The sequence below is a fragment of the Schistocerca gregaria genome, chromosome 3 (genome assembly GCF_023897955.1).
Source record: "Schistocerca gregaria isolate iqSchGreg1 chromosome 3, iqSchGreg1.2, whole genome shotgun sequence".
Classification (NCBI taxonomy): domain Eukaryota; kingdom Metazoa; phylum Arthropoda; class Insecta; order Orthoptera; family Acrididae; genus Schistocerca; species Schistocerca gregaria.
In genome coordinates this window covers 216,715,612-216,728,229 of record NC_064922.1, presented here as the reverse complement: position 1 = coordinate 216,728,229, position 12,618 = coordinate 216,715,612, and positions in this window count along the sequence as shown.

Below are 12,618 nucleotides of genomic sequence, written 5' to 3'. Positions count from 1 at the left end.
TTGTTAATTTTAGAGGCCTAGCTCTCTTGGTGTGATCAACTGCAACCACAGAACGGGCTAGTGTTCCCCATCTGATTACACTAACTAAAGGTTAGGCCTTACATGCACTGTTGTCTTGGTTACATGTTAATCATAAAAAATTGCGTTTTGAAACGGTTAATTTACGTGAGCTATTCCTGTTCTATGGACTTAAGGTTACTGTTTCATTTAAAAGGTGCACATTTTCAGTGGTTAATTTATGGGAGCTATCGCCATTCCTTTGAAGTGCTATTTAAATATTTTGCTACTACTAAATCGGGCTAGTGTTACATGCAAGAGTGCCCCGTTTACCTGCTAAGCACTTTGTGCGCTATACTGTAGGTCTGAGTTTTAAAATTGTCATTTATCCGTTAGCCTATTTCAGCAGAATAAGGTTCTTAACTTGAGTGACTGATACTTTCTTTCAGTAGCACCAAATCTGGTAGCTGTTTCTTGTTAAACCTCCCTAATTAATAGCGTCAGACTAAGTCAGAAGTTTATACATTAAAATCTAGTGCTTTAAAATTGCTTTTTAAATTTGTTATATCATGAGTGCAGGCGTTCTATACAGCTGCTAACTGTAGAGAACTAGTGCTTATAGCTGGAGTACTCATTTTCCTAATACATCGTGTCGTTTCTGTTTACTGACTATCCGATGTGATTAGTTGCTGCGATCTTGGTCTGCCATTTCATTGATTAATGCTTAATGTTTAAAAAGTGTTGGTTGCCACATTATGTGAGACGGTACCTTTTCCTCCCTGTCTGAGTAGGGTTCGTTGTTTTGTATAAGTGCAGAACTGTTTTCTGTCAAATTGGTTTTATTGAGCTCAGTAAACCAGCTCAGTAGCCTATTAAGGTGACCCCAGGGGTAACTTACAACTCTCTGACCTAAGAAGTGTAGTGCCTACTTTAGTCATTTACATAGTTCCACCAACGTTGTTCTTGAAACTGTTATTTTTATTGGAAAGGGTTGTTTCTTAGATATCAACTGTACACGTGTGCTACCACTGTACGTGTAACACGAACGTGCTCTTGTTTTAGTACAAAAATTATTATTACATATTGCTCAGGATACCAATGTAAGCATCCTATGATGTCTTTTTTTTAAATTGTGAGATTAATGTTTTGTAAATCTAATAGTTCAGTGCCTTTCACTCAAGGATCCCAATGAACAGGTGAAAGTAGCCGACCTGTGTGCCGCCTCTCTTTCACATATGATGGCTGCCAACATATGATGCCTGCCAACATTGAATCACATATATTCATTAAAAAAACCTTACTGTCCGCACCACAGCAACAGAAGAGAACTCATTTTTCTTAATCCATACCCACACGCACTCATATATCTAGATCTATAATGTTTTGTCTCCCTCTATAGTTTTTATCCAGTATAGTTCCCTATAATACCACAGAAGTCCTTCTGTGATGTTTTAACAGATGTTTCACCACCGTCTCCCTTCTTTCTGTCCGTGTTTTCCACACATTCGTTTCCTCGCCTATTCTCAAGAGAAACTCTTCGTTCCTTACCTTATCTGTCCACTTAATTTTCAGCATTCTTCTGTAGCAAAATATTTCAAATGCTTCTATTTTCTTTCGTTCTGATTTTCCCACAGCTTCACTACTATACAATTCTGTGTTCCAAACGAACATTCTCGCTAATTTCTTTCTCAAATTAGGGCCTATATTTGCTACTAGTACCTTTCTCTTGGCTGGGAATGCGTTTTTCCAGTGCTAGTCTACTTCTGATGTCTGCACTCCGCCCCTCACGTGTTATTTTCCTGCCGAAGTACCAGAATCCTTTAACATAATCTACTTCGTCATCACCAATCGAGATGTTATCTTTCTCGGTGTTCTCATTTCTGCTACTTCTCATTGCTTTCGTCTTTCTCCGATTTACTCATAGTCCATATTGTGTACTCATGAGTCTGTTCATTCCGTTTAAAAGATTTTGTACTTCTTCTTCACTTTCACTCAAGATACCCTTGTCATCAGAGAACCTTATTATTCATATCCTTTCACCTTGAATTTTAATTTCAATCTTGAACCTTTCTTTTATTTGCGTTAATGCTTTTTCGATGCATAGAACAGTGTTTTACATCCGTTTAAATTCTTGCACCTCCATCTTCCACTTTTATTCTTCCCTGTTGGTTCTTGCACATATTTTATATTATCCGTCCTTCCCTATAGCTTACCCCTATTTTCCTCAGAATTTCGGTAATGTTGCAACACTTGACACTGTCGAAAGATTCTTCTCGGTCAAATCATTTCTTTGGTCGTGTTTCCATCATTTTCAGAATTGCCTTTCTGTATTGATGGTGTACCCCACCTGTAAAAAGAAAACTAGTCCTGTTCGTATATGCAGCAGTCATTCTTCTTAGGTCACTTTTTCGTCGCTCCATTACAGTACCACACAAGTAATTTATTCTTGGATTTAGTATTGCCAGCTGCACTAATCAGCAACTGCAGTTACTTGGCTCTGCACATTATATTTAGGTTGAGTGAACAGTATTCCAAGTGTTTAACCGCTGGACCGTACACGGAGATAACGGCGTAGTGGAGTGGGTGGGAAGTCTGTACCGAGTACTGCGTAAACCAGGCGAGTTAGCGGGTGGTATTCATGTAGTGAACAGACATGCTACAATCAGATTTAGGTTAATGCTGCCTGAACTCCTACTAACTCTTCTATAAATACGGAAGACTTTTTGATGTCTACGGAGAATTAATTACAGAAGAGGTAATGCTAAAAATAATCGAAAATATCGGCCCCATTTTTCACGTCAACTAGTATTTAGATAGCAAACACAATATTATGAGGCTCTCAAATGACAAGGTGGAAGAAAGCAAAACATTAAGCGCAATATGATGCCATTTTATGCATTTCTTGGAGATATGTAATCTCATCATACAATATTGGTAACAAAATGCTCGAAAATGTTCGGTAACTAACCAAATAAAAAATGACGATAACTCGAGAAACATTGTACACCCCTCAGGCGTTCCTACGAAGGTCACCTGTTGACAACATGGTTGCTGGTTCCGATGTCCTAGCACACATATCTGCTGTAGTCATAGTTTGTGGAAGTAGTTCATCAAAACCTAGTTTCTCTTACAGACACCAAACAAAACAAACCGAAACTGCAAGAATAATTTTTAATAAGAAGTTTCCAGCAGTTCTTAAACTGATACTAATGTATGCATCGAAATTTTAGCCGAGTATTGAGGATGTCTATTTATTTTAATCACTCTAAAGAACACTCTGTTCACAAAATACAATATATTATTCAAATGTTGTTTAGTTGCTAGAGGGCCATTGAGCAGTATAACTGCCTTTCTTCGAAGTATGTTTGCAGTGGTGAAGTGAACAGTAGTGTACTACACTATTTATCCGGAACCTACTTCTTTTACTCTAACCCTGTTCAAAATGTATCACAGTGTCACATTCAAGAGAAGATGACGTTACTAGAAATTTTACTTAGCCTCTCCTGCTGTAGAACACCGCGTACCCGTTTATCGTAATGTAACTTCTCCACTTGCTGGAATTGAAGGCACACTAGAGAAAACACAAAGGATATCCACATCGACTATTCAGTCAGACACTTTAATTTGATCACCTGTGTTAGTACAATGTACACCAACGAATAGAAGATTGAAATGATACTCATCTATGGAGAATTAAATTAGCAGAAACTAACAGCAGAGAAATTTTGTTATTCACAAAACTGGTAGGCTTTGTAAAGTTCTGTAACAGATTTAGGTGAGATGCTCAATAGAGGCAGTGCATGAAACAAACTACTACATAATTATTTTTTCTTTACAGTGGTTGAATGAGTCTCCAGGATCTTGCTTTCACTACATCTGAATATCTCGTCGCGTCGGTCAACGAATTCATGGGAGTGCATGGACAGTGTTAGATGGTCGCTTTCGGACTGGACGCGGCAGCCAGTTGTGGCGCGTCAACCTTCCAGGTTCCATCGCCTTACATGTCAAACATCTCAAAACCATAAACCATGTAGACGTACTGTGTTTCCTTTAACAGATAAATAAGTCATGCTGTTATATATACTACTGGCCATTAAAATTGCTACACCAAGAAGAAAAGCAGATGATAAACGGGTATTCATTGGACAAATATATGATACTAGAACTGACATGCCATTACATTTTCACGCAATTTGGGTGCATAGATCCTGAGAAATAAGAACACAGAACAACGACCTCTGGTAGTAATAACGGCCTTGATACGCCTGGGCATTGAAAAAAAAACAGTCAACAGAGCTTGGATGGCGTGTACTGGTACAGCTGCCCATGCAGCTTCAGCACGATACCACAGTTCATCAAGAGTAGTGAGTGGCGTATTGTGACGAGCCAGTTGATCGGCCACTACTGACCAGACGTTTTCAATTGGTGAGAGATCTGGAGAATGTGCTGACCAGGGCAGCAGTCGATCATTATCTGTATCCAGAAAGGCTCGCAACATGCGGTCGTGCATTATCTTGCTGAAATGTTTGGTTTCGCCGGGGTCGAATGAAGGGTAGTGTCAACTGTTCAAAGTGCCGTCAATACCAACAAGAGGTGACCGAGACGTGTAACCTATGGCACCCCATACCATCACGCCGGGTGATATGCTAGTATGGCGATGACGAATACACGCTTCCCACGCCAAACACGGATGCGACCATCATTATGCTCTAAACAGAACCTGGATTCATGAAAAAAATGACATTTTGGCATTCGTGCACCCAGATTTGTCGTTGAGTACACCATCGAAAGCGCTCCTGTATGTGATGCAGCGTCAAGGGTAACCGCAGCCACGGTCTCCGAGCTGATAGTCCATTCTGCTGCAAACGTTGTCGAACTGTTCGTGCAGATGGTTGCTGTCTTGCAAACGACCCCGTCTGTTGACTCAGGGGTCGGAACGTGGCAGCACGATCCGTACCGCCATGCGGATAAGATGTCTGTCATCTCGACTGCTAGTGATACGAAGCCGTTGGGATCCAGCACGGCGTTCCGTATTACCCTTTGAACACACCGATTCCATATTCTGCTAATAGCCATTGGATCTCGACCAGCGCGAGCAGCAATGTCGCGAGACGATAAACCGCAATCGCGATAGGCTACAATCCGACCTATATCAAAGTCCGAAACGTGATGGCACGCTTTTCTCCTCCTTAAAAGGGGCATTACAACGAAGGTTCACCAGGTAACGCCGGTCAGCTGTGTGATGCTATGAAAAGTTAATCATTTGCATACCACAGCATCTTCTTGCTGTCGGTTACATTTCTCGTCTGTAGCACGTCAGCTTCATAACTAGGACGCCCGAAACGAAGCAAGACATCTCAACTCTGAAGAAGCGAAAGTTATCCGTTCCTTAAGAGAAGACACAGAAATAGTGATGTTTACCTGCTGACAAGTGAAACGCTACTGTCTTTGGCCTGCAGCATCTTATTTCGGCGAGATGACTGATTTACTGCCTGACTCAGCGTATCGCCGTCTGCAGAAGGAGCCAAAGGACGTAGTACAACGGAAGTGATCCCCGCTCCTCAAATCCATCCAGTTTCCTGAATTTCTGAAATGGAGCATAATATTACAAGTGCCATTTCCACCACGATTTTACGGGCTGTCCAAGATCAATAAGGAATGGGTTCGTCTTCGCCAAATCGTGAGAAATATAGGAGTCTTAACATATTACCTGACAAATCATCTGGCTTCTCTTCTAAACCCACTGGTAGAAAAATGTGAACGTTACATTCTAAAATGACAAGACTTTAGACAACGACTGAAAACTTTGCGTCTCGAAGCAGCTGATATATTGGTGAGCTCCGATGTGGTCTCTTTGTTCACATGGGTACCTTTGGTGGAATCATTGGAATTTGTAGGAACTAAGAGAAGGATGACTTACATCGTCCCTTTATCTGCCGCAGTAGCTAACCTTTTTATCGAAGACTTCAATGGAAGTGCACTACAGTCAGCGGTGTTGGAACTTCATGGTTTTTGGAGATATGTGAACGACACTTTTGTACTCGTAGTTTGGCCACATGTGGCAGCAATTCTTCCTGCATTCTTGGAAACCTTAACTCCCTCCATCCTAGTATTTGCTTCATCATGGAAGTGGAGAAAAATGGAGACCTCCCGTTTCTTGATGGCTTCGTCCGCAGCCACGAACTGCCACATACTGCCATCACCCGTCTCAACGTAGACACGTGTTACGGACTCTCGTTCATAAGTCTAGAATTGTCTCAGATGCAGGGAGCATATCAGTTGAAAGCCATCTTCGCTCTGTGTTTGTACAAAACGGGTACTCCGATAAACACACCTGTAAACTACACGCACTAAAGCCGAAGAACAGCCAGAAGAAACGCATAGGCACAGGTTGATGGCTTTTCTACCTTATGTTGGTGGAGTGTCCTTGAAGATTGACAGGCTGTTCAACAACCATCATATAAAATTCGTAATATGCCCCCTCTACACTACCGGCCATTAAAATTGCTGCACCACGAAGATGAAGTGCTACAGACGCGAAATTTAGCCGACAGGAAGAAGATGCTGTGATATGGGAATGATTAGCTTTTCAGAGTATTCACACAAGGTTGGCGCCGGTGGTGACACCTACAACGGGCTGACATGAGGAAAGTTTCCTACCGATTTCTTATACACAAACAGCAATTAACCGGCGTTGCCTGGTGAAACGTTGTTGTGACGCCACGTGTAAGGAGTAGAAATGCCTATTATCACGTTTCCGACTTCCATGAAGGTAGGATTGTAGCCTATTGCGATTGCGGTTTATCGTATCATGACATTGTTGCTCGAGATCCAATAACTGTTATCAGAATGTGGAATCGGTGGGTTCAGGAGGGTAATACGGAACGCCGTGCAGGATCCCCTACGACCTAGTATCAATAGCAGTGGAGATGACAGGCATCTTATCCGCATGGCTGTAACGGATCATGCAGCCACGTTCCGACCCCTGAGTCAACAGAAGGGGAAGTTTGCAAGACAGCAACCATCTGCACGAACAGTTCGACGACGTTCGGAGCAGCATGGACTATCAGTTCGGAGACCGTGGCTGCGGTTACCCTTGGCCCTGCATCATTTACAGTAGCGCTTTCGATGGTGTACTCAACGACAAACCTGGGTGCACGAATGGCAAAACGTCATTTTTTACGATGACTCCCGGTTCTGTTTAGAGCATAATGATAGTCGCATCCGTGTATGGCGTGGGAAGCGTGTATTCGTCATCGCCATACTGGCGTATCATCCGGCGTGATGGTATGGGGTGCCATTGGTTACACATCTCGGTCACCTCTTGTTGGTATTGACGGCACTTCGAACAGTGGACGCTGCATTTTATGTGTGTTACGACCCCTGGCTCTACTCTTCATTTGATCTCTGCGAAACCATACATTTCTGCAAGATAATGAACGACCACATGTTGCAGGTCCTGTACGGGCCTTTCTGGATACAGGAAAAGTTCTACTGCACATTCTCCAGAACTCTCACCAACTGAAAACGTGTGTTCAATGGTGGCCGTGCAACTGGCTCGTCACAATATGCCAGTCTCTCTTGATGAACTGTGCTCTCGTGTTGAAGCTGCAAGGGGAGCTGTACCTATACACGCCATCCAAGCTCTGTTTCACTCAATGCCCAGGCATATCAAAGCCCTTATTAAGGGCAGACGTGGTTGTTCTTGGCACTGATTTCACAGGATCTATGCACCCAATTTGCGCGAAAATTTAATCACATGTCAGTTCTAGTATAATATATTTGTGCAATGAATACCCGTTTATCATCTGCATTCCTTCTTGGTGTATCAATTTTAATGATAAGTAATGTATGTTGTATTTTGTTAAAGACAATCTAGGTTTAAGGAGAGCAGGGATATATTAACTCTGCTGCCTCACGTGCCACACTGTTACATGTGCTGTACATAGACGTGACACCAGATTGTATCATCCAGAAAAGTCTTCTGCGAGTGTACAGTGTTTTGACACGTGACTCATCTTGAGCTACGGGGAGACAGAGAACCTTTCGTCCGCTTCCACGTACTGGGGACTCCACCATTAAAGAAGCAGTCGAAATTCATGTAAGTAACGACCTGATCAATAGAGACTCGGAATTTAACTCAGCATAGCATGGGAACTAGCACTGGCGGTAGTAAGGCTTTTTCAGCCGTAGACGAACGAATCCGAATCAACACAGTGGAGAATCAAAGTCCGCAGACTTAAACTGGTCACCAACACCCTGCATGAGCGCACGCGCTGGGCCGCTACTTGCCGCCGCGCTTTTCCATCGTTTTTCCGGCAGAGGCACTGGATGTCAGCATATTCTATGATTCGTCTACAATGACGTTATAGCCTCTAGCCTTAGCGCCTACCATTTTCTAGCGAGTCGGCGTGTATTTTGGCGGAGCCGTTGCAGCATCACGACAGTGTGCACCTGATGATGACGGGCAGCTGTCGCATCGAAATATTGTGCAGCTGCTACAACGTCATACGATGCGACACCCGTAAGCCAGCAAAGCCCAAATAACAAGCATTGTTTTTCAGGTGAAAACCTAAGGTTACTGTTATAGGCCGAACATCAGTGTCAGTGGAGAGTAAATTTCTTTGTTTTACGTTTCCTTACGTTTCCTTACAGTCTGAAATCAATAATCATTGTTGACATCATGTGTTCTACGATTGCATAAAACTTTCAGCTCCTATCGTCGTGTAGTAATCGTAAATTTTGTAGAGTTTGTAGTTTTTGCTGTGAAACTGTCGAGAACATTTCTCCTATCGCACTTTTCAGCTCGCATACGGCCTCCAATTGCCTTCCATTGCGATAATCTCGCCTTGGACGTATTTCCCACACGTTTTCCATAGGAATGTAATCCCGGCTAGGTGCAAGCCAGGGCAAGATACTGATATGTTCGCCTTCAAATCAGATTTTGGTTGTAGGAGAAACATCCACGGATGCGTTGTCTTACTGAAACATTAGACTTTCGTCCCCAGATCCTTATACATGATCATCAATTACATCTCTATCACTTCAGAACACGCTTTGGATTTCAATCCTGTGTTCAGCCATACAATAAGTGATTTACCTTTAGCGTATAAGGCTGCCGAAATCGTAACACTTCCACCTCCCAAATGTCTGCTCGTCCTTAACTGCAGCTCTGTTCTCAGATCCTGCCAATATTACTGAAAACCGTCCAGGTCATCTTCTTCGTTCTGTATCCAGCCGGGGAGGCGGTGGCTGGGCAAGGAAGAGGAACAGGAAAAGGTACTAATCTCTCGGTACTGCAAATACGGTTTTTAGCACCTTTACTAGTGGATAAACATATGCAAACATATTACATAACTTTCAAGGTGGTGCGAAGTTGAAGCAAGTGTCCTGGCTGTCTGCACCTGATGGAATGGGCTGAAGCAGTCGCGGAGCTCGTAGACCTCGGCAGCGCCGGCTAGAGGGCGCTGTCGTCGGTGACACTCATACTGCCAACCTAGCAGAGGGCAACTACGTTATGGCATCGTAGCTATCGATGCCACACTTCCTGTCACTGAAGATCACTTTGTACCATTCTGGAGTCCGTGACACATATTTCTCAACAAAGACACGTCTAGCTTATTAATGTTTTTATGTTAGAGCAAGTTTCTTCAGTCTTTTCTTGAATGCAACATGTTAGCCATGTGACAAAATTTATCGTACACGTCTTGCAGTTACTGGAAACAGTAAATCAGCAACAAATTACGAATTTGAACGGTTTGTGGCACTTGTTCTGCAGAAAAGTAACCGTCTCGGTGACTTACATAATGTTCTGCTTTGGTCATTATTTACATAGTGGCTATTTCGTGCTCCCAATCTAACGAAATTATCGCTGACTGCAGTTGAACGCTTCAACATCTTGGTGATTTGAGTACTGAAGGGTACCAATTGCTTGTACGGTCCAGTTTGGCTTTTTCACCACACGTTAACTGTTTTCGGTGTGGCATTGTCATAATCTTGGTTTATGTAAGCAATATGCACTGAAACTAATGGTGTCCATTTCTTGTGTACTGTACTATGCATACGCTAACATGGCTCGTAGCAGACTGCCTTTATACCGATTTCAACTCTTTTCCAACTGAATCGTTGATGTCTTGTTATATGATATACTAGTGACATCAACGCGGTATCGTTTGACTCGTTTCGTCGATATACTGGATCCCATGTTATTGCATATGCACTGTGAAATGCTATTCCAATCGACTGTGTTAATTTTCCTACAAATACAATGGCTTTTTACTGATTTAGACTGCTGCAGTGCTGATACATTCGTCCTTAAGTTGTGGTACTCAAAGGTGTGCGCCCGCTGTGTTCCTTGCAGCCTAATAGAAGACCGTTAAGAGCAACAAAGGACAATTTGTGCGGAACTGCTTGCGCCTTAGGGGGCTAATAATGACAATTTTCTCTCGAACGTCGTCACAGGCAATGAAACATGGGCTCATGACCATGAAACGTAAACGAAACTGCAAACCATGGAGTGGTGCCACACCATTTCTCCCCCAGAGGAAAGTCCAAGCCGCTTCCTCAGAAGGTAACGTCTCTCCGATCGTATTTTGGAACTCTTTAGGGGTGATTCTGTTTGATGTCCTACCTCGTATTCCAACGATCAACCTTCAAGTGTATTGGGCTACCCTCAGGAAACTGTAGTAATGGTTTCAGCGTGTTCGTCGCTACAAAAATAGTCACGACCTTACCATGACAGCGAAAGGCCTCACATACGTCTAAGCCACCATGAGAAGCTCATAAAAATTCACCGTATAGCCCGAATTTCACCCATTCCACCTGTTTGGCCCAATGAAGCCCGGGTGGCTCAATAGTGGGATAAGGATATCTAGTAAAGTAGTCACAATCAAGGTACAGTATCCCATTACAAACAGTATTATAAGGTGCTTAAAAATGTTATAATAAAGCCAAAGTGTATGTGGTATACAAATAGAATAGCTAATTCACAGGATCAAATGAAGCTCATATGGTCAGTTGTGGAGGATGTACCTGGTCAGCAACACAATGGGGACGGTATAAAGTCAGTTCATTGTAAAGATATTTCTGTTACTGATAAATCAGATATATGTACAGCATTTAACAATCAGTTTCTGAGATTTGCAGGGGAATTAAATAAAAATTTACTTTCTACAAGGAATCATATGGCTCTTTCGTCAAATGCCCCTCAGAGATCGATGTCTGAACCAATAATTAAATCGTTGAAAACTAAGGACTCTCTTGGATACGATGGAATACGTAGCAGAATATTAAAGCTCTGTGCTGCACATTTTGTGAGCGACGGATTGATATGTTCTGTTTTTTTGCGCAACGAATTAATCTGAGATGTACCCTTTACCCCGTGGCCCCTGCAGGATGCAATTTCCACCCTCACACTACTACAGAAGTCAGACAGACACTCCTAACGTTCCAAACCGAAATGCCTGAAAAACTTTCAGCAATAAATATCTACTGGAGTGGTCTGCTGTAAGGAAATGACACAAAAATTCACAAAATTTCTTACATAAGTAGTGGGATACTTGGGTACTGGAGTAGTGCTAGTTATTCTACGAAAAACATGAAACTAACTAAAATACTAAGAACTCTCTTGGATACGATGGAGTACCTAGCAGAATATTAAAGCACTGTGCTGCACCCATGAATCATGGACCTTGCCGTTGGTGGGGAGGCTTGCGTACCTCAGCGATACAGATGGCCGTACTGTAGGTGCAACCACAACGGAGGGGTATCTGTTGAGAGGCCAGACAAAAGTGTGGATCGTGAAGAGGGGCAGCAGCCTTTTCAGCAGTTGCAGGGGCAAAAGTCTGGATGATTGACTGACCTGGCCTTGCAGCACTAACCAAAACGGCCTCGCTGTTCTGGTACTGCGAACGGCTGAAAGCAAAGGGAAACTACAGCCGTAATTTTTCCCGAGGGCATGCAGCTTTACTGTATGGTTAAATGATGATGGCGTCCTCTTGGGTATAATATTTCGGAGCTAATATAGAACCACACTCGGATTTCCGGGTGGGGACTACTCAGGAGGACATTGTTATCAGGAGAAAGAAAAGTTGCTTTCTACGGATAGGAGGATGGAATGTTAGATCCCTTAATCGGGCAGATAGGTTAGAAAATTTAAAAAAGGGAAGTGATAGGCTAAATTTAGATATAGTGGGAATTAGTGAAGCTCGGTGGCTGGAGGAACAAGACTTCTGGGCAGGTGAATACAGAGTTATAAATACTTAATCAAATAAGGGTAATGCAGGAGTAGGTTTAATAATGTATAGGAAAGTAGGAGTGCGGGTAAGCTACTACCAACAGTATAGTGAACGCATTATTGTGGCCAAGATAGACACAAAGCCCACGCCTACTACAGTAGTACAAGTTTATATGCCAAGATGAAGAAATTGATGAAATGTGTGATGAGACAAAATAAATTATTCAGGTAGTGAAGGTAGATGAAAATTTAATAGTCATGGGTGACTGGAATACGAGAGTAGGAAAAGGGAGAGAAGGAAACATAGTGGGTGAAAATGGATTGGGGGAGAGATATGAAAGAGGAAGCAGTCTGGTAGGATTTTGCACAGAGCATAACTTATTCAT